General features: G+C 43.6%; 1 long non-coding RNA gene and 2 pseudogenes across 2 annotated transcripts in view; 2 read left to right on the top strand and 1 right to left on the bottom strand.

The window, feature by feature from the left end:
• LOC134929207 (uncharacterized) overlaps positions 1 to 18,649 on the top strand; it is a 157,916-nt gene extending 139,267 nt beyond the window's left edge. Inside the window, exons 4-5 of one of the 2 annotated variants that reach the window (XR_010178379.1) lie at positions 4,912 to 4,965; positions 16,835 to 18,649. This is a non-coding gene — a long non-coding RNA (uncharacterized LOC134929207). Of the gene's footprint in view, positions 1 to 4,911; positions 4,966 to 10,061; positions 10,184 to 16,834 lie in introns of those variants that run through there. The other variant, XR_010178381.1, reaches the window with a different exon arrangement.
• LOC134929843 (5S ribosomal RNA) lies at positions 6,550 to 6,669 on the bottom strand (annotated as a pseudogene).
• Positions 9,171 to 9,290, top strand: LOC134931526 (5S ribosomal RNA; annotated as a pseudogene).
• Positions 18,650 to 18,858: the final 209 nt, after the last annotated feature.

The following is an 18,858-nucleotide window of genomic DNA, read 5'->3' on the forward strand; positions in this document are numbered from 1 at the left end:
CAGCCATAACATGAAAACTACTGAGAGGTGAAATAAATAACATTGATTATCTTATTACGATGGCACCTGTCAACAATATGGATCAGTGTCGTTTCTATCGGAGGGTGAGCCATGCGTCACTTGCTGGCTCCTATCCTGCTCCCCCTACACCCCTGACAATGAGCATTACTTCTGGCAATGAGCATTACCCCTAGCAACGAGCATTATACATCCCCTGGGAACAAGTATGACAGCCACAGCCAGAGCATGAAACCCCTGGCAATGAGCATGGAACCCCTGGAAACAATCATTACACACCTCTGGGGATGAGCATGACACCCAGAGCCAGAGAATGAAACCTCTGGCAATAAGCATGGGACCCCTGGCAAAGAGCTTGGAACCTAGAGCATGAAGCCCCTGGCAATGAGCATGGGACCTAGAGCATGAAACCTCTGGCAACGAGCAGGTAATTTAAAAGTAATTAGAAGCCCTATTGTAGGACATAATGTATCATGGGCATTGCTGTGTGTGGCATAATATGGTGCATGGGGCATAATATGGTGCAAGGTGCATTACTGTGTGGAGCTTAATATGGTGGAATTTTTTTATCGAGGTCTGTTGGTGCAGGGTCAAAACTGAGATGTAAGGTAGTCTTTTCCTGTGAGTCCACACCCATTTTAGCAAGGCCACACCCATTTTAGTGAGGTCACACACCCTCAAATGGAGCAAAATATATATTTTTATGTATTTGGGAGGTGGGCATTTTAGAACGTATATTGTGGGGGGGGCGCATTTTTTTACTGTTCGCACTGGTTGCCAAATTGTCTAGAAACAGCCCTGGTTGGAATATATTAGGCAACAAGTGAACAGTCAGTTTCTGAAGATAAGTGATGTGTTGGAAGCTGGAAAAACGGGCAACCATACAGAACTGAGTGAATTTGACAAGGGCCAAATTGTGACAACTACATGACTGGGTCAGAGCATCTAAAAAATGGCAGGTCTTGCGGGGTGTACACAGTGTGCAGTGGTTAGTATCTAACAAAAGTGGTCCAAGGAAGGACAACCAGCAAACCGGCAACATGGTCATGGGTGCCCAGGGCTCAGTGATGTGTGTGGGGAGCAAAGGCTAGCCCATCTGATCAGACCCTACAGAAGGCCTATTGTAGCACAAATTGCATACAAAGTTACTGCTGGCTATCATAGAAATGTGCCAGAACACAATTGCTGGCCATGCTGACTCCTGACTACCGCTGAAAGCAACTATAATGAGCACATACAGATGTGTCCCACTACATTGTTGCTGTGTATAGCAGCATTCTGTAGCAGAACCACAATGCTTACTTGTCATGACATGCTGTAGCATATGCCTGTGCCCGCTAGCTTCCATTCACTTCAGTACATAGCGGGAGCATACGCATAGCATATGCCCCCCTGTGCTGTGTGGCAACAACACAAGAGTACACATCTTGAAGCATCTGAAATGGACCATGGATAATGGAAATAGATCATGTTTGCTTTTACATCATATGGACAGCCAATTGTGTGGGGGTAATTTACCTGGGGAAGAGATAGCACCAGGATACACTATGGGGAGGAGGCAAACCGATTCTCTGGGCAATGTTCTGCCATTGTGTCCTGACATTCATGTGGATGTTACATGGACACAAACCACCTAACTTAACATTGTTTCAGACCAAGTACATCCCTTCATTGCAATGGTACTGCCAGATGGCAGTGGCCTTTTTCAGCAGGCAAATGGGCGGCCCTATCACACTACTAAAATTGTTCAGGAATGGTTTGAAAAACATGGGAAAGAGTTCAAGGATGAACTGCAAACATCTGGGTGCCTACACCACAGGACACCTTCAGAGGTGTTGTGGAGTCCATGCCTTGACAGGCAGGAGCTGGTTTAGCAGCACGAGGGGACCTACACGATATAGGGGGTAATTCAGTCCTGATCGCTGCTGTGCGTTTTCGCACATCGGGAGATCAGATCTGAACTGCGCATTCATACTCACTGTAATGCATCGGCGCGTTGGACGGCTGCACCGGGCATCAGTGCATAGCAATGGTATGGTGCAAAAAAAGCGATCACACAGGCAACTGACCGTTTTGCAGAAGTGTCCGGAAAAACGCAGGAGGGACCAGGCGTTTTCAGGGAAAGTGTCTGATGTCAGCTCTGGCCCCGATCACCAGGATCACATCGCAGCAGCAGAGTATGTCCTGGGCTGAGCAGAGACTGCACAAACTGATGTTTGTGCAGCTCTGCTACAAATGCAAACGCACACTTGCACAGAGTTAATACCCTCCCCCTGTAGGCGGCGACTATCTGATCACTGGGCTGCAAAAAAAGCACCTTAGCGATCAGGTCTGAATTACCCCTATAGATAGGTGATATTAATGTTATGGGTGATGGATATATCACCATAAGGAGCACACTGTATTAATTAGTAAAAGTGCCCAAGAGGAGTGGTGAAAAATAATATTGATGAGAATCTATCACTTCAGTAGTAAGTATTGACATCAGTAATACAGGAGGCTGCTCACTCCTAAAAACATTACCAAACACCAGAATAGTTTAGAAAATCCTTATGCAGCAATCATGCTTGAGTAGAACTATTAACTCTTGATATATACAAATCAAGGTTCCCAGCAGGAGACATGCTTAATCAGTTAGTTTAAGATTACTGTAATACATTAATTAAAATATAATGCTTGGCTGGTTGCTTGCAAAAACAATACTGTTCTAATTTTGTGTTAAAGGCCATGTTATATAATAATGGGAAAAAATCTGAGAAAAACCAAAAAGTTTTACAGATACATTAGATCAGTGGTTCTCAAACTCGGTCCTCAGGACCCCACACAGTGCATGTTTTGCAGGTAACCCAGCAGGTGCACAGGTGTATTAATTACTCACTGACACATTTTAAAAGGTCCACAGGTGGAGCTAATTATGTCACTTGTGATTCTGTGAGGAGACCTGCAAAACATGCACTGTGTGGGGTCCTGAGGACCGAGTTTAAGAACCTGTGCATTACATACCTCCCAACATGACCCTCTCCAGGAGGGACAAAATGCTCTGCTCCTGGACTTTTCTCTTAATTTATGATTGCCGGCACCTTTTTCGAACAGGTTAATGGATAAGAAAGGTATTTCAGCACAGGTGATGGCAAGCATAAATTAAGAGGGAAGTCCAGGAGCAGAGCATTCTGTCCCTCCTGGAGAGGGTCATGTTGGGAGGTATGCATTAGATCATTCATTAAGTATTACACTATTTAATCAAATTAACCCTAGGCCTCCTTTTTCAGAAAAGTAATTTATATGCTTCAGGCTGAGGCTCATTTGCAGCAAACAAGCAGTGAGTCTCATACTGTATCACCACTTTTGTGTATTTGTAATTTTATGGTGCCTATTTTATGCAAAGACTAAGACAACATTGCTTTATAGAGAGAGGCCTTATTCAGCTTGGATCGCTATTGAGACAGAAAGTGCAATTTTTTCAGAACTGCTTCTGCTAAAAAAAAAGTATATGAAGAACAGCCCAGAAAGGTAAAAGAGGCCCACCTTATGCGATTGCATACGCAAAATTTGCATATGCATTCATATAATTGTGATGCATACTCATAAATTTAGTACCATGGAAAATTCTGGTTGACCCATGCATACGCAGGATATACACAGCTCCAGTCACAGCGGCGCCATGATTTTAATCACAGCAATCGCATCTGATTTCAGAAGAACGCCCCCAAAACAGCCATGATGTTTTCGCAACCACTCCCCACAATTGCCATGTAACCGCCCACAAATGATTACTTCCTGACAATCGATATGCAATCGCACTGTGCCGGGCCTGCGATCACATTGCGAACACATTTCGGCCTTCGCGAACACGCAATATGGTCACAGCACATTTGCAGTCATCTGATAATTGACCAAATTGCAAAATCTTGATTCCGTAGCAAGATCTGTGTTCATCTACTCACATGCTGGGGGCTGCCCAGCACAGCGCAAGGCTCCCCAGATGTGTGTGGCAATTTAATTACGAACGCATCGATTTGCGGTCAACCCCTGCCTGCGTAGTCAGGTGGTTAGGCGCCATTCCCCCCCCCCCTCCCCCGATAATGGTCCAGACACAACACCCGCGAAACCCATCGTCGGTGACACCTGGCGGCCGCCACTGTCGATCACCTTGCAGCCGCATCCTTCCGGAATGCGGATAAATGGTGAAGGATCATCCACACGCACTATGGCCAGTGTGTGTGCGCAGACGCGATGTACGTAGCCACTGCATGCAAATGCAGCAGCTGCGTCCATCTCTGTATAAGGCTCCAAGTACACAAGTAAACTTATTTATTTGTGTGTTATGATTTCTTTTTTTTTTTTGTTTTCAAAATGAAAATGTGAAACAGCAATCACCCTGGTGCATACCAGAAGTTACATTTGATTGATCAATAAATTGCTGCATATTCTTATATTTTTTATTGACACACTCTATACTCAACAGTATATCATTCTCTATGAACTAGACAGCTCCTTGGTTTTGTGTATATGACTTCTCTGAAATAGGTTATTGTTGCAATTTAGGAGAGTTGCATTATATTTACTCTCATTTTTAATGACTAAATACAATTTAGGAGCCCTCAATATTATAAAGATTTTACACTGACTCCAGGCTAGCTGTATATTTGTACCACAGAACCGCACAATAGTAGCATTCCAGCTCTACAGCTATTTTCCATAAGAGCACAGTGTGATATCAGATAGTTTCCATGACTGCACAGTATGATATAATGCATTAAAATGTCGAGGAAAACAGTCTATCCTGTCAGTCATTCATGAATGAAAGAAATATTTGTAGGCTGTCTTTCAAGTATTACAAGTGTTGGCTTAAATTTTCCATAATAACACAAAACATTTCATTTCTGTGTACAGGTTTAACATATGCTGACATTCAGCGCTTCAAGGACTACAAACTGCCACAATTAGGTATGCAATCTGATAATGACTGTATTCTGTAAAGTCCAGTAATGTTTTACAAAGTACTCAATACATTCCCAAAAGAAAAAACTCAAATCGTCTATAGTCCATAAAAGGTCATTTAAGCCATTTAAAAGCAGAATAAATGAAACTCTAATGCTGAATACTTACTGGCCAGTATACTGGCCATTCAATTGAACAGCCGACAAATCATGGGTGCGATGGCGAGTGTGTACCCCCAATATGTCTCTTTATAGACATATTGCGTCGGCCCTCCAGCACAGCTGAGGGCCAATATATCTGCAGATATATTGGGCATTGTGTGTGTGTGTGTACGGTTGGTAGCTGCCGGTGACTGACAGCACAATTGGGCGGGAACATGTAAATCCCCGCATAGTTGTGATGTCATTTACAGATTGTCAGATACTGGCCGGTAGTTGATGCGTCGGCTTGTGTTCCCAGTTTTCAGTTTCCACTAAAAAAGACAGATTATGCAGATGCATCACAATTGCTGATGAATTTGCTTCCAGAATTCTAGCGCACATCATGTTGTACGTGATACACTAATGTCATCATATCAAATCTATAACTATATAACTACAACTGATATTTACTGTACATCGTTTTAATATATTCTATACCTTTCCTTTTAACAAATGTGCTGTATTGTGTCTTTTAAAGTCACGTTCTTAGGTTAACAGGGAGGTTTGGTTTGGTTCCGCACAAGAAGAATATTATAGTAAAGAACATAGATTTATACAAGAATTGTAAAATCCTGTTCAAATAACCAACAGTATTAGACTTAGAGATCCTTAAGGAAGGTATCTAATAATTATTGTAGGTTGGTGGTGCTCCCAGAGTCAGTAGTAATTGGATAGGGAGGAGAAAAAAGAAAGACTCTGTGTTGGGGCACACTTAGAAATTTATGAATTTATAAAAACTTAACTTTTAATATTAATATCACATAAAAAGGAGATAGTTTGATACAAAAAAATGTTCAAGTACACAGAGTATACATATGAAAAAAACAGTCTACACAGAAATATTGAAAAGTATAAAGTGTAACAATACAGTAAATAGTAGATTAATAAAGAAAAAAATTATTAATTAATTAGCAAAAATCGTTGACACGAATCAGGATAAACCTGATGGAAAATTAAGAGCACCTATGGTAAAAAAATTTTTTTACAGAAAAAACAATTATATGCCTGAGTAGATCAAGGGAAATTAAGAATAGTGAGATCACTATGGTAATGATTATAGGTTATAAGTGATCTATTAACCTATACGATCTAGAAAGAAGGCATAAGAAAAGGGTATGATAATAATATAAATCAAAATTGGAATACCAATTTAGCTGATGGAGGTCCCCTTGGTGGAAGCTATGTTTGCTACACAAAAGATCCTAATGTAAGAAAACGTTTATACAAACTTTGAAAGCAAACGACATAAAGGAAGAAACAAAAACAAAAATCGCCAATAGAAAGTAATTCGTGATCAATAATTATCAGAAGGGTAATAGCAGAATGGGTACAGGTTTACAAGGTTAGGAAGTTGCTCTAACACTTCTGCTGTTTGTGATCATAGGTTGAATTTTTACTGCACCTGATATTCCCAAGGGGTCACCCAGCTCGATACTAATCAGGCTTGTCAGCGCTCAGCTTCCAAGATCGGATGAGATTGGGCGTTTACCGCTGAAATATGGCAGTAGTGGCAACATTAAGATACAAATGAGAGAGTGTAATGGAGAATGAGCAACAAAGGTACTTCTGCTGTCCAGTTAGTAGCGCAGATTCTCTGTTACTGTGAGTATTGCAGAGAGTGGTCTCGCATCTGGATGAGAGGGTACAGAATTGTATAGAGAGGATAAGTAGAGAATAGGGAGGGGACCCCACCTTCTGCTGTCCACTGTCTTATATAATTTATAGCGGACAGTGGATGAGAGAGGTAGGTTAGTCTCACCTATTGAAAAAATGAAGGGTTGGAGAGAATGGTGTGATCACCAACAATCAGTGTGTGACAGGCTAATATGCTGAGTCAGAAGACCAAAATCTTAAGTAGAGCCTGAGTTATGCTACAATGGATAGCAACCATAATTTGCAAAGGAGTAAACCTATAGCTGGGTGATGCAAGGTCCAGCTCACCAAAAAAATGCTAAAACCATATGCATTAAGTAGGGGAAAGAAAAGGGAAGTCGTAGAGCAATTTTAGGAGAAATTCCAATGACAATTGTGGATCAGGTAGGCAAACAAAGAAATGAAAAAAATATTTTCAATATATAAGTCAAATGACTATTTCCTAATATGAAAAGTCCCAAATGGGCACATATAATACCAGGGGATACCATATAGTGATCTGAACTAGGGAAAGTTCAGCATCACTGAGCACAGACGGACCGTTTTACCAGGGTGGCTTGTTCACTGTGTCAGGGCATTAGGGAAAGCTGCCGTATTTAAGGTAAAGGGAGGGGAGGGGACAAAGGAGGCTTGGCATCATGCTGAGTCTGGATTGGTTGGAGACCGGAAGTCCAAAAAGGTGACGTCATCCCCGTTTAAATTAAAACAAAGGAGAGTTTGAGGTTAACTTTGAGGTCTGAAGTCTTTGCCATGCGCGTATTTAGTGAGAACATGTGAGGGTAGCTAGATATACAAAGCATTACAGAGATCTGTATCAGTAGTCCCGCAATCGCGTCTTGGAAATCCCGTCTTCGGCCGGAAGTCTTGCGATCGTTGCCGTCCGGAGGCCGCGTCTAGCGGGGAGTAACATCTAGACGGAAGTAGCATTCTCTAGTTGCACTGGTGTCAAATGTTTGGCACATTTGTTGATCTTCGGTTGCTGGGTAACCGTTGCTAAGTAGCCGAGTTCACATGGTGGTGTTCTATCAGGGGTTAGCAGCGGTGCGGTGCATTATGTAGATCAGCAGGTTGCCGCAGCATGCGTTGTTATACTAAGGTCCTCAGTACTTAAAACATGTATTGAATCACTGAAAAGGTAAATAAATGCACCGCACCGCTGCATAATGCACCGCACCGATGCTAACCCCTGATAGAACACCACCATGTGAACTCGGCTACTTAGCAACGGTTACCCAGCAACCGAAGATCAACTAATGTGCCGAACATCTGACACCAGTGCAACTAGAGAATGCTACTTCCGTCTAGATGTTACTCCCCGCTAGACGCGGCCTCCGGACGGCAACGATCGCGAGACTTCCGGCCGAAGACGGGATTTCCAAGACGCGATCGCGGGACTACTGATACAGATCTCTGTAATGCTTTGTATATCTAGCTACCCTCACATGTTCTCACTAATTACGCGCATGGCAAAGACTTCAGACCTCAAAGTTAACCTCAAACTCTCCTTTGTTTTAATTTAAACGGGGATGACGTCACCTTTTCGGACTTCCGGTCTCCAACCAATCCAGACTCAGCATGATGCCAAGCCTCCTTTGTCCCCTCCCCTCCCTTTACCTTAAATACGGCAGGTTTCCCTAATGCCCTGACACAGTGAACAAGCCACCCTGGTGAAACGGTCCGTCTGTGCTCAGTGATGCTGAACTTTCCCTAGTTCAGATCACTATATGGTATCCCCTAGTATTGTATGTGCCCATTTGGGACTTTTCATATTAGGAAATAGTCATTTGACTTATATATTGAAAATATTTTTTTCTGTTCTTTGTTTGCCTACCTGATCCAAAATTGTCATTGGAATTTCTCCTAAAATTGCTCTACGACTACCCTTTTCTTTCCCCTACTTAATGCATATGGTTTTAGCATTTTTTTGGTGAGCTGGACCTTGCATCACCCAGCTATAGGTTTACTCCTTTGCAAATTATGGTTGCTATCCATTGTAGCATAACTCAGGCTCTACTTAAGATTTTGGTCTTCTGACTCAGCATATTAGCCTGTCACACACTGATTGTTGGTGATCACACCATTCTCTCCAACCCTTCATTTTTTCAATAGGTGAGACTAACCTACCTCTCTCATCCACTGTCCGCTATAAATTATATAAGACAGTGGGCAGCAGAAGGTGGGGTCCCCTCCCTATTCTCTACTTATCCTCTCTATACAATTCTGTACCCTCTCATCCAGATGCGAGACCACTCTCTGCAATACTCACAGTAACAGAGAATCTGCGCTACTAACTGGACAGCAGAAGTACCCTTGTTGCTCATTCTCCATTACACTCTCTCATTTGTATCTTAGTGTTGCCACTACTGCCATATTTCAGCGGTAAACGCCCAATCTCATCCGATCTTGGAAGCTAAGCGCTGACAAGCCTGATTAGTTCCAAGCTGGGTGACCCCTTGGGAATATCAGGTGCAGTAAAAATTCAACCTATGATCACAAACAGCAGAAGTATTAGAGCAACTTCCTAACCTTGTAAGCCTGTACCCATTCTCCTATTACCCTTCTGATAATTATTGATCACGAATTACTTTCTATTGGCGATTTTTGTTTTTGTTTCTTCCTTTATGTCGTTTGCTTTAAAAGTTTGTATAAACGTTTTCTTACATTAGGATCTTTTGTGTAGCAAACATAGCTTCCACCAAGGGGACCACCATCAGCTAAATTGGTATTCCAATTTTGATTTATATTATTATCATACCCTTTTCTTATGCCTTCTTTCTAGATCGTATAAGTTAATAGATCACTAATAACCTATAATCATTACCATAGTGATCTCACTATTCTTAATTTCCCTTGATCTCAGGGCCGGATTAACAATGGGGCGGATGGAGCTGCAGCTCCAGGCCCCCCACTGGAAATAGGCCCACAGATCCCCTGCAGTTCAGATAGTGTTGACAGGAAAAAAAAAACTTTTCTCCTGTCATCACCAATAGCATTCCCTCACTCGACTCCTGTCACTGAGAGATAGAACTCTGCCTATCCCCTCTGAAGCTGCCAGCAGCTGTCACTGCCCAATGAAGCACATACCCAGGATAGAAATAAGCTCCTCCCCCAGATCGCGATAAGCTCCGCCTCCTGGTGCATTTATAGCTGTGCCCACGATTGCTTAAAGTTCTTCTCACATGCCATCCCAAGCTGTGTCTCTGTGGGACCTTTATAAACTTACTCAGCCCCCTGGTTCTTCCACTGCAGAGCCCTGGATCCTGTTGCCTGAAGCCACACCCACTGGCCGTTCTGAGCCCCGCCCACTGGACAGTACACTGCAGTGCAGTGCTCCCCGCCTGTGTGATCTGTGAGGTGTTCTGCAGCTGCGGTTTGAGGTACAAAGGAATATATGCTGTGTAGCCCTATGCCCAGGACTTTCTCAGACTTAAAGTTATGTGTGCATGTTCTGTGACCTTAATGGCAGATACTGTTTTAATTCATCATGCATGATAATTAATTGAATTCCGGCCAGTGTGTATACGGACACTACTGTGCGGTGTAATGTGACTATCAGACGCTGCCATGCGGTCTAATGTAACTATTGGACGCTGCCGTGCGGTGTAATGTAACTATCGGACACTGCCTTGTAGTGTAATGTGACGCGGACACTACCTTGCGGTGTAATGTGACTATCGGCTGCTGGCGCTCGGTGTAATGTAACTATCGGACGCTGCCGTGCGGTGTAATGTAACTATCGGACACTCCCGTGCGGTGTAATCAGGTCCGTCTTTTCGTATGGGCTCAATGGGCTCTTGCCCAAGGGCCCCAGGAGTATAAGGGCCCTAGTCTGATAGCTGAGGGTCCCCTCTTTCCAGAGGTACCAGATTTTTGAGAATCGGCCCTAGGGAACCAGAGATATCCGACTTCAAAGCAGTAGTCCCCATCCAAGCCTGTTAATTGCTCTTCCCAGCCAGATATCTCGGGCTCTGTATGACTTATAGTTTTTCTGAGGGTATATATCAAAATCTGGGACTCTCCACTTTCTGTGGACACTGGCAGCTTGTCTATACTATGCCCAGAACCAGAGATATCAGCCTTCAAGCAGCTGGTCCCTGCTCAAGCTCCACACACCTAATATGCAGTTTTATATATTCGTTGGTGGATTGCTCTGGCTCCTGAACTCTGAATCCCAAGTCCCCTGTACCTCCTGACAGGTGAGACACTTTAATTTTTTATCCCATTCAAAGCTAAGAAATATTTTTCCAGGAACTGGAGATATCTGCAGTCAAGCAAGCTGCTCTCTCACCAGAAAATGATGAATATTAAGCCCACTCCACTATCGACCCCTCCCTTACATATTAAACACCCCATACCACCCTGGAAGTCATGTACCGGGGCCCCTTCAGTCAGCCCAATGCTACCTTCTACAGTTTAGTGTTCTCCCTCCCACCCCATCTGTGCAGTAAAGGAGTAATTAGCAGAAATTACTGCTCCAGGTCCTACCGCCCGCGGGACATCTAAGCTGCCGCTGATAGCACCCCCCTGGAGGATGGTGTAGGGGCCCCAGTGCATTGCTGTGCCCATGTGGTGTAATGTGACTATCGGACTCTGCTGTGCGGTGTAATGTGACTATCGGACGCTACCGTGCGATGTAATGTAACTATTGAACGCTGCCGTGCGGTGTAATGTAACTATCGGATGCTGCCATGTAGTGTAATGTAACTATCGGACACTGCCTTGTAGTGTAATGTGACTCGGACACTACCTTGCAGTGTAATGTGACTATCGGCTGCTGCCGCTCAGTGTAATGTAACTATCGGACGCTGCCGTGCGGTGTAATGTGACTATCGGACGCTGCCGTGCGGTGTAATGTGACTATCGGACTCTGCCGTGCGGTGTAATGTGACTATCGGACGCTGCCGTGCGATGTAATGTAACTATCGGACGCTGCCATGCAGTGTAATGTAACTATCGGACGCTGCCATGCAGTGTAATGTAACTATCAGACGCTGCCGTGCGCTGTAATGTGACTATCGGACGCTGCCGTGTGGTGTAATGTAACTATCGGACGCTGCCATGCAGTGTAATGTAACTATCGGACGCTGCCGTGCGGTGTAATGTGACTATCGGATGCTGCCGTGCGGTGTAATGCAACTATTGTACGCTGCCGTGCGGTGTAACGTAACTATCGGACGCTGCCGTGCAGTGTAATGTAACTATCGGACGCTGCCATGCAGTGTAATGTAACTATCGGACTCTGCCGTGCGGTGTAATGTGACTATCGGACGCTGCCGTGCGATGCAATGTAACTTGCGAACGCTGCCGTGTGGTGTAATGTAACTATCGGATGCTGCCATGCGGTGTAATGTAACTATCGGACGCTGCCGCGTGGTGTAATGTGACTATCGGACGCTGCCGTGCGGTGTAATGTGACTATCAGACGCTGCCGTGCGGTGTAATGTGACTATCGGACTCTGCCGTGCGGTGTAATGTGACTATCGGACGCTGCCGTGCGATGTAATGTAACTATCGAACGCTGCCGAGCGGTGTAATGTAACTATCGGACACTGCCATGCAGTGTAATGTGACTATCAGACGCTGCCGTGCGGTGTAATGTGACTATCGGACTCTGCCGTGCGGTGTAATGTGACTATCGGACGCTGCCGTGCGATGCAATGTAACTTGCGAACGCTGCCGTGTGGTGTAATATAACTATCAGACGCTGCCATGCGGTGTAATGTAACTATCGGACGCTGCCGTGCGGTGTAATGTAACTATCGGACTCTGCCATGCGGTGTAATGTAACTATCGGACCCTGCCGCGCGGTGTAATGTGACTATCGGACGCTGCCGTGCGGTGTAATGTAAATATCGGACGCTGCCGTTTTAATTTGTCATGCACGATAATCAATTGAATTCCGGCCAGTGTGTATACGGACACTACCTTGCGTTGTAATGTATCTATCAGACGCTGCCATGCGGTGTAATGTAACTATAGGACGCTGCTGTGTGGTGTAATGTAACTATCGGACGCTGCCGTGTGGTGTATTGTAACTATCGGACGCTGCTGTGCGGTGTAATGTAACTATCGGACGCTGCTGTGCGGTGTAATGTAACTATTGGACGCTGACTTGCGGTGTAATGTGACTCGGACACTACGGTGCAGTGTATTGTAACTATCGGATGCTGCTGTGCAGTGTAATGTAACTATCAGCGCTGCCTTGCGGTGTAATGTGACTCGGACGCTGCTGTGCAGTGTAATGTGACTCAGACACTAGTGTACGGTGTAATGTAAATATCGGACGCTGCCATGCGGTGTAATGTGACTAGGTCACTACTGAGCAGTGTAATGTACAGTAACTGTCGGACGCTGCAGTTCGGTGTAATGTAACGCTGCCGTGCGGTGTAATGTGACTCGGACACTACTGTGTGGTGTGTTGTAACTATCGGACGCTGCCGTGCGGTGTATTGTAACTATCAGACGGTGCTGTGCGGTGTAATGTAATTATCGGACGGTGCTGTGCGGTGTATTGTAACTCGGACACTACTATGCCGTGTAATGTGATTCGGACACTACTGTGCGGTGTAATGTGACTCGGACACTACTGTGCGGTGTAATGTAACTATCGGATGTTGCTGTGCGGTGTAACGTGTCTCGGACACTACCGTGCGGTGTAATGTAACTAGCAGAGGCTACCGTGCGGTCTCATGTGACTCGGACACAACTGTGCGGTGTAATCTAACTATCGGACACTGCTGTGCGGTGTAACGTGTCTCGGACACTACTGTGCGGTGTAATGTAACTAACGGGCGCTGAGGCATATCCCCTGCTCCCCTCTCCTTAATCCAATCTGCTGCAGCGGTACACCAGGGCCGAAACTAGGATTTTTGTCACCCGGGGCAAGGTAGTCATTTGACACACACCCCCCCCCCCCCCCGCAAAAAAAAAAATATATTTTACAATAAATAAATAAAAATAATAAAATAAAATTAAAAAAATAAATGAATAAAAATATTATATATATATATATATATATATATATATATATCTTTCAGAACTTTTTTACCTGAAAAACTGCCTTTTCTAACATAAATTTCATATCCAGGAAAAAGTGTCCCCATTTTACACAGTACGACAGGCAAGTGTCCCCATTCCCCATTTTACACATTGCGGCAGACAGGTGTCCCCATTTTACACATTGCGGCAGGAAAAAGTGTCCCCATTTTACACATTGCGGCAGGCACAGGTCCCCATTTTACACAGTACGCTGGCAAGTGTCCCCATTTTACACATAGCGGCAGGCACAGGTCCCCATTTTACACAGTACGCTGGCAAGTGTCCCCATTTTACACATTGCGGCAGGCACAGGTCCCCATTTTACACATTGCGGCAGGCACAGGTCCCCATTTTACACAGTACGCTGGCAAGTGTCCCCATTTTACACATAGCGGCAGGCACAGGTCCCCATTTTACACAGTACGCTGGCAAGTGTCCCCATTTTACACATTGCGGCAGGCACAGGTCCCCATTTTACACAGTACGCTGGCAAGTGTCCCCATTTTACACATAGCGGCAGGCACAGGTCCCCATTTTACACATTGCGGCAGGCACAGGTCCCCATTTTACACAGTACGCTGGCAAGTGTCCCCATTTTACACATAGCGGCAGGCACAGGTCCCCATTTTACACATAGCGGCAGGCACAGGTCCCCATTTTACACATAGCGGCAGGCACAGGTCCCCATTTTACACATTGCGGCAGGTGGTGGAGGGAGAGAGAAAGAGAGGAAGGGAGAGGGGCTGACTTACATTTGAAGCGGTTCTCGCCGCTCTTCAGCCGCCTCTCCCTCCTCGTCTGCGCGGCTCCGGGCTCCCCCTTCTCCCTCCTCCGGCGGGGTTTCGTGGAATGACGCGTTTGCGCCGTGACGTCACGACGCAATCGCGTCATTCCGCGAAACCCCGCCCCCCGAGCTGGGCACTCGGGAGAAGGGGGTTTAAAAGTAAGTGCCGCGGCGGGTGTTAGGGGGTCTCGGCGCCCCCTCCAATCTGGCGCCCAGGTCGCCTGCCCCCCTAGCCCTCCTTTAGTTTCGGCCCTGGGTACACAATAGGCCTTTCCTATATTTCAGCTCCAGGCCCATGTGCACATTAATCTGGCACTGCTTGATCTGCTCAGGCATATAATTGTTTTTTCAGTAAAAAAAATTTTTTACCATAGGTGCTCTTAATTTTCCATCAGGTTTATCCTGATTCGTGTCAACGATTTTTGCTAATTAATTAATACATTTTTTCTTTATTAATCTACTATTTACTGTATTGTTACACTTTATACTTTTCAATATTTCTGTGTAGACTGTTTTTTTCATATGTATACGCTGTGTACTTGAACATTTTTTTGTATCAAACTATCTCCTTTTTATGTGATATTAATATTAAAAGTTAAGTTTTAATAAATTCATAAATTTCCAAGTGTGACCCAACACAGAGTCTTTCTTTTTTCTCCTCCCTATCAAAAGTCACGTTCTTGCAAAGTTTTGCTATGGGGCCCATACAGATATAGTTACGCCTCTGGTCATGTGAGCTACATTTTGGTTTCCTGTTAATATGACTGCATGCTTCCCTGAAGGGATCCAGTCATATTGTTATCAGTTACCATGTCACCATTCATAATATTGAAACTGCAATGTTGACATTGTTTGACATGTTGACAGGCACAATGTCAACACCCTCAGAATGTCGACATTGTCATACTGCTGACAGGTTTGGACACCAGGAGGGTTAAAGTTAGACACTAGTGCAAAGTTAGGGTTAGTCTACTCGGGTTGAGGTTATGTTTACTGGAAATAATTTTTTGCACTTATCTCAAATTGCGCACTTAAGCCGCAAAAAATGGAATGGTGTCCCAAAAATTGAAGAACGGGGTGCCCAAAGACGGGGTGCCCAAAGACGGGGTGCCCATTATAGGAGCTGATTCTTCCCCGGGGATTTGGAACATCTATACAGCTTTCTTTAAGAGCACTTCTATTGTCTGATTTCTGGTAGGAAGCCACCTTCATAAAATCCTGGATTGTAACATCATTGAATGTCGATTATCCATTTGTGGAAATAATGGAACATTCTTATTTAAAATTTTGTTATTAAATGCCATTTGTTTTTAATATATTCATTGAATTTCATTTGGGTGAGAAACAGTTTTCATGTATATGACGTACACTGTGACAAACATATTGCACTAGATGGTTCTTTTTTCTCTCTCCCTTATTTATGTACTTTGGATGTTCTGTACGTATAACACATGCAAGGTATCCAGTTGTGGAGATGTATACACAGAAATAGAGGACTCATCCTTTTAAGTTAAGTTGACATCTTTTTCTACTATCCCTGAAATTTTGAGCGCAAAAGGAAAGGTGCCCCATACCAAAAAATAGTTTTCCTGAGTTCATTTGAGGGTGAGGGAACACCCTTTTTGGGAAACCATTAAATTTTTTGCGGCTTAAGTGCGCAATTTGAGATAAGTGCAAAAGAAATGTAGGGGGTGCTAGCAAATGTACGGAGGTAACCATAAATGGTCATACCAATAAAATAGAGGAGTTCATTACCTGCACCACGAGAAATGTGGTCTATTTCATCGGGTGCAGCTGTGGACTCTTCTATATTGGGAGGACCAGTAGGAATCTAAAAATTAGATTTGCTGAACACCTACGTAATATAAAAAATGGAGTGGACACACACTCTCTGTCATCTCATTTTAAGGAAGTACATAATCAGAGCATCAAAGAATTAATAACGTTCGGAGCTTTGAAACAAATAAAGGGTAATTGGAGATGCAACAATATAGCCACCAGATTAGCAAAAACTGAGATGCAATACATTTATTCACTGAAAACCTTGATCCCTGGAGGTCTGAATAAAGACTTCGAGGTTAAATGGTTTTTGGGTTAAATAAGATGGTTGTAAAATGTATGTTAATGCATTAAGGGGGCTTGATTTTGTACAATAGATGCTGATTGAAAGATACATGTGAATCCCTCTTTATTACTGCAGCGCACTGGAAAAGATCTTTGGAAATATTAAGCAACAAATATGTGGAAAATTGAAGAACGAAGTGACCAATGTTTATTACGGACATTGAACTGATAAAGGAAAAAGTAAATCTATAAATAGAGAAGTAGAATGTGCCCTTTAAATATATCTGCATTAGAGACTATGGTATGTACTGGAAAGAGCGGAGTGTGCCAAAATCAAACATGGCCACTCCGGAACCTTCAATGCGGAAGGACAAGGTTTCCATGGTGACCGAGTATGCCTATGCACGTTTTCATCAGAAGGGGAAATGACGGAAAAAAGACGCCGGCGAACGCCGATCACGTGATCCATAACAGGAAGTAGTTACGAGGAGAGCAGCTCGAGAGTAGCGATCACGTGACCGGATGTGATGTTGCCACATGACCGGATGTGCTAGAGTAATATAGCACAGATCCGGAGAAGTGGAACCAATATACGGAGATACCGGCACTTATAATACGAAACACCCGTCACTTCCGGTCCAGAAAATTATTTGTTTTTCAAATAATTCTACGTTTTTATACAGTATATGATGGCGCTTTTTTATGATAAATGTGAGGACACATAAGATCTTATAACACAATGTTTATATAATGATATATTTGTGAATAATTGTGCATATAACTGATTTAATCTGTAAATGGAAGTGGCTCCTCCCAGAAATTAGGAGGGGTAATTTGTAGGGGTATAAAGATCCCAGAAGGGAATGAACAGGATATGCCTTGACAAAGATCAGTAAACTGATTGAAACGCGTTGGCTAAAAGAAGGAAACAACAACGGCAGACTGACCAGACGTGGACAAAGACGGGGTGCCCATTATAGGAGCTGATTCTTCCCCTGGGATTTGGAACATCTATACAGCTTTCTTTAAGAGCACTTCTATTGTCTGATTTCTGGTAGGAAGCCACCTTCATAAAATCCTGGATTGTAACATCATTGAATGTCGATTATCCATTTGTGGAAATAATGGAACATTCTTATTTTAAATTTTGTTATTAAATGCCATTTATTTTTAATATATTCATTGAATTTCATTTGGGTGAGAAACAGTTTTCATGTATATGACGTACACTGTGACAAACATATTGCACTAGATGGTTCTTTTTTCTCTCTCCCTTATTTATGTACTTTGGATGTTCTGTACGTATAACACATGCAAGGTATCCAGTTGTGGAGATGTATACACAGAAATAGAGGACTCATCCTTTTAAGTTAAGTTGACCTCTTTTTCTACTTTCCCTGAAATTTTGAGCGCAAAAGGAAAGGTGCCCCATACCAAAAAATAGTTTTCCTGAGGTTATGTTTAGGCACTAGGGGAGGGTTAGGGATTAGGGTAAAGGAAAGGGTTAAAATACTCACCAAAACCACCGCTCCCATTGAGGTTTGGATCAGTCGTCACTGCCACATGACCACCTGTACCTGGAAGCCATGTTGGAGCCATCGGGACAAGGTAAGTGACTGCCGAGTCACATGGGGCATTATGCCGACATGTCATCTGTGTAGACATAATGAATGTTGACATGGTCACTGTCGTCCTAACATACCACACCCTCCCTGAAAACCCTAGGAGCAGTAATAACCCTTTACCCTGCTATAAAACCCAGGCTGACGGATGTGCTACATGCGCCTTTGTACTGATTTTTTTCCTTCTCAAACCTGCCAGCCTACCTTTGAAAGAGTGATATATACACCCCGGACCATTCTGTCGCTGAAGCGCCAGCTTAGAATCAAAGAATTTATGTGGTCACAGCAGTCAAGATCTTGTTATATTTCACAGTAGTGTATTAATTGTACATAATACATAGCTGCACTGACTGCCAGATTGTATTACATAGAAACATTGCATATACTTTACAAACGTGTACAAATAAAGTGTTTAAGAAAACGAAAAGCTTGAAATATGTTTGTTTAAAAAGTGAGTTGTCAATGTGCTCAAAATATTGTATTTAGGAAAATACTAAAATATGTATTTGTAACTTTATTATTTTGAAGCCCAAGTGTT

The sequence above is a fragment of the Pseudophryne corroboree genome, chromosome 5 (assembly GCF_028390025.1).
Source record: "Pseudophryne corroboree isolate aPseCor3 chromosome 5, aPseCor3.hap2, whole genome shotgun sequence".
Taxonomy (NCBI): Eukaryota; Metazoa; Chordata; class Amphibia; order Anura; family Myobatrachidae; genus Pseudophryne; species Pseudophryne corroboree.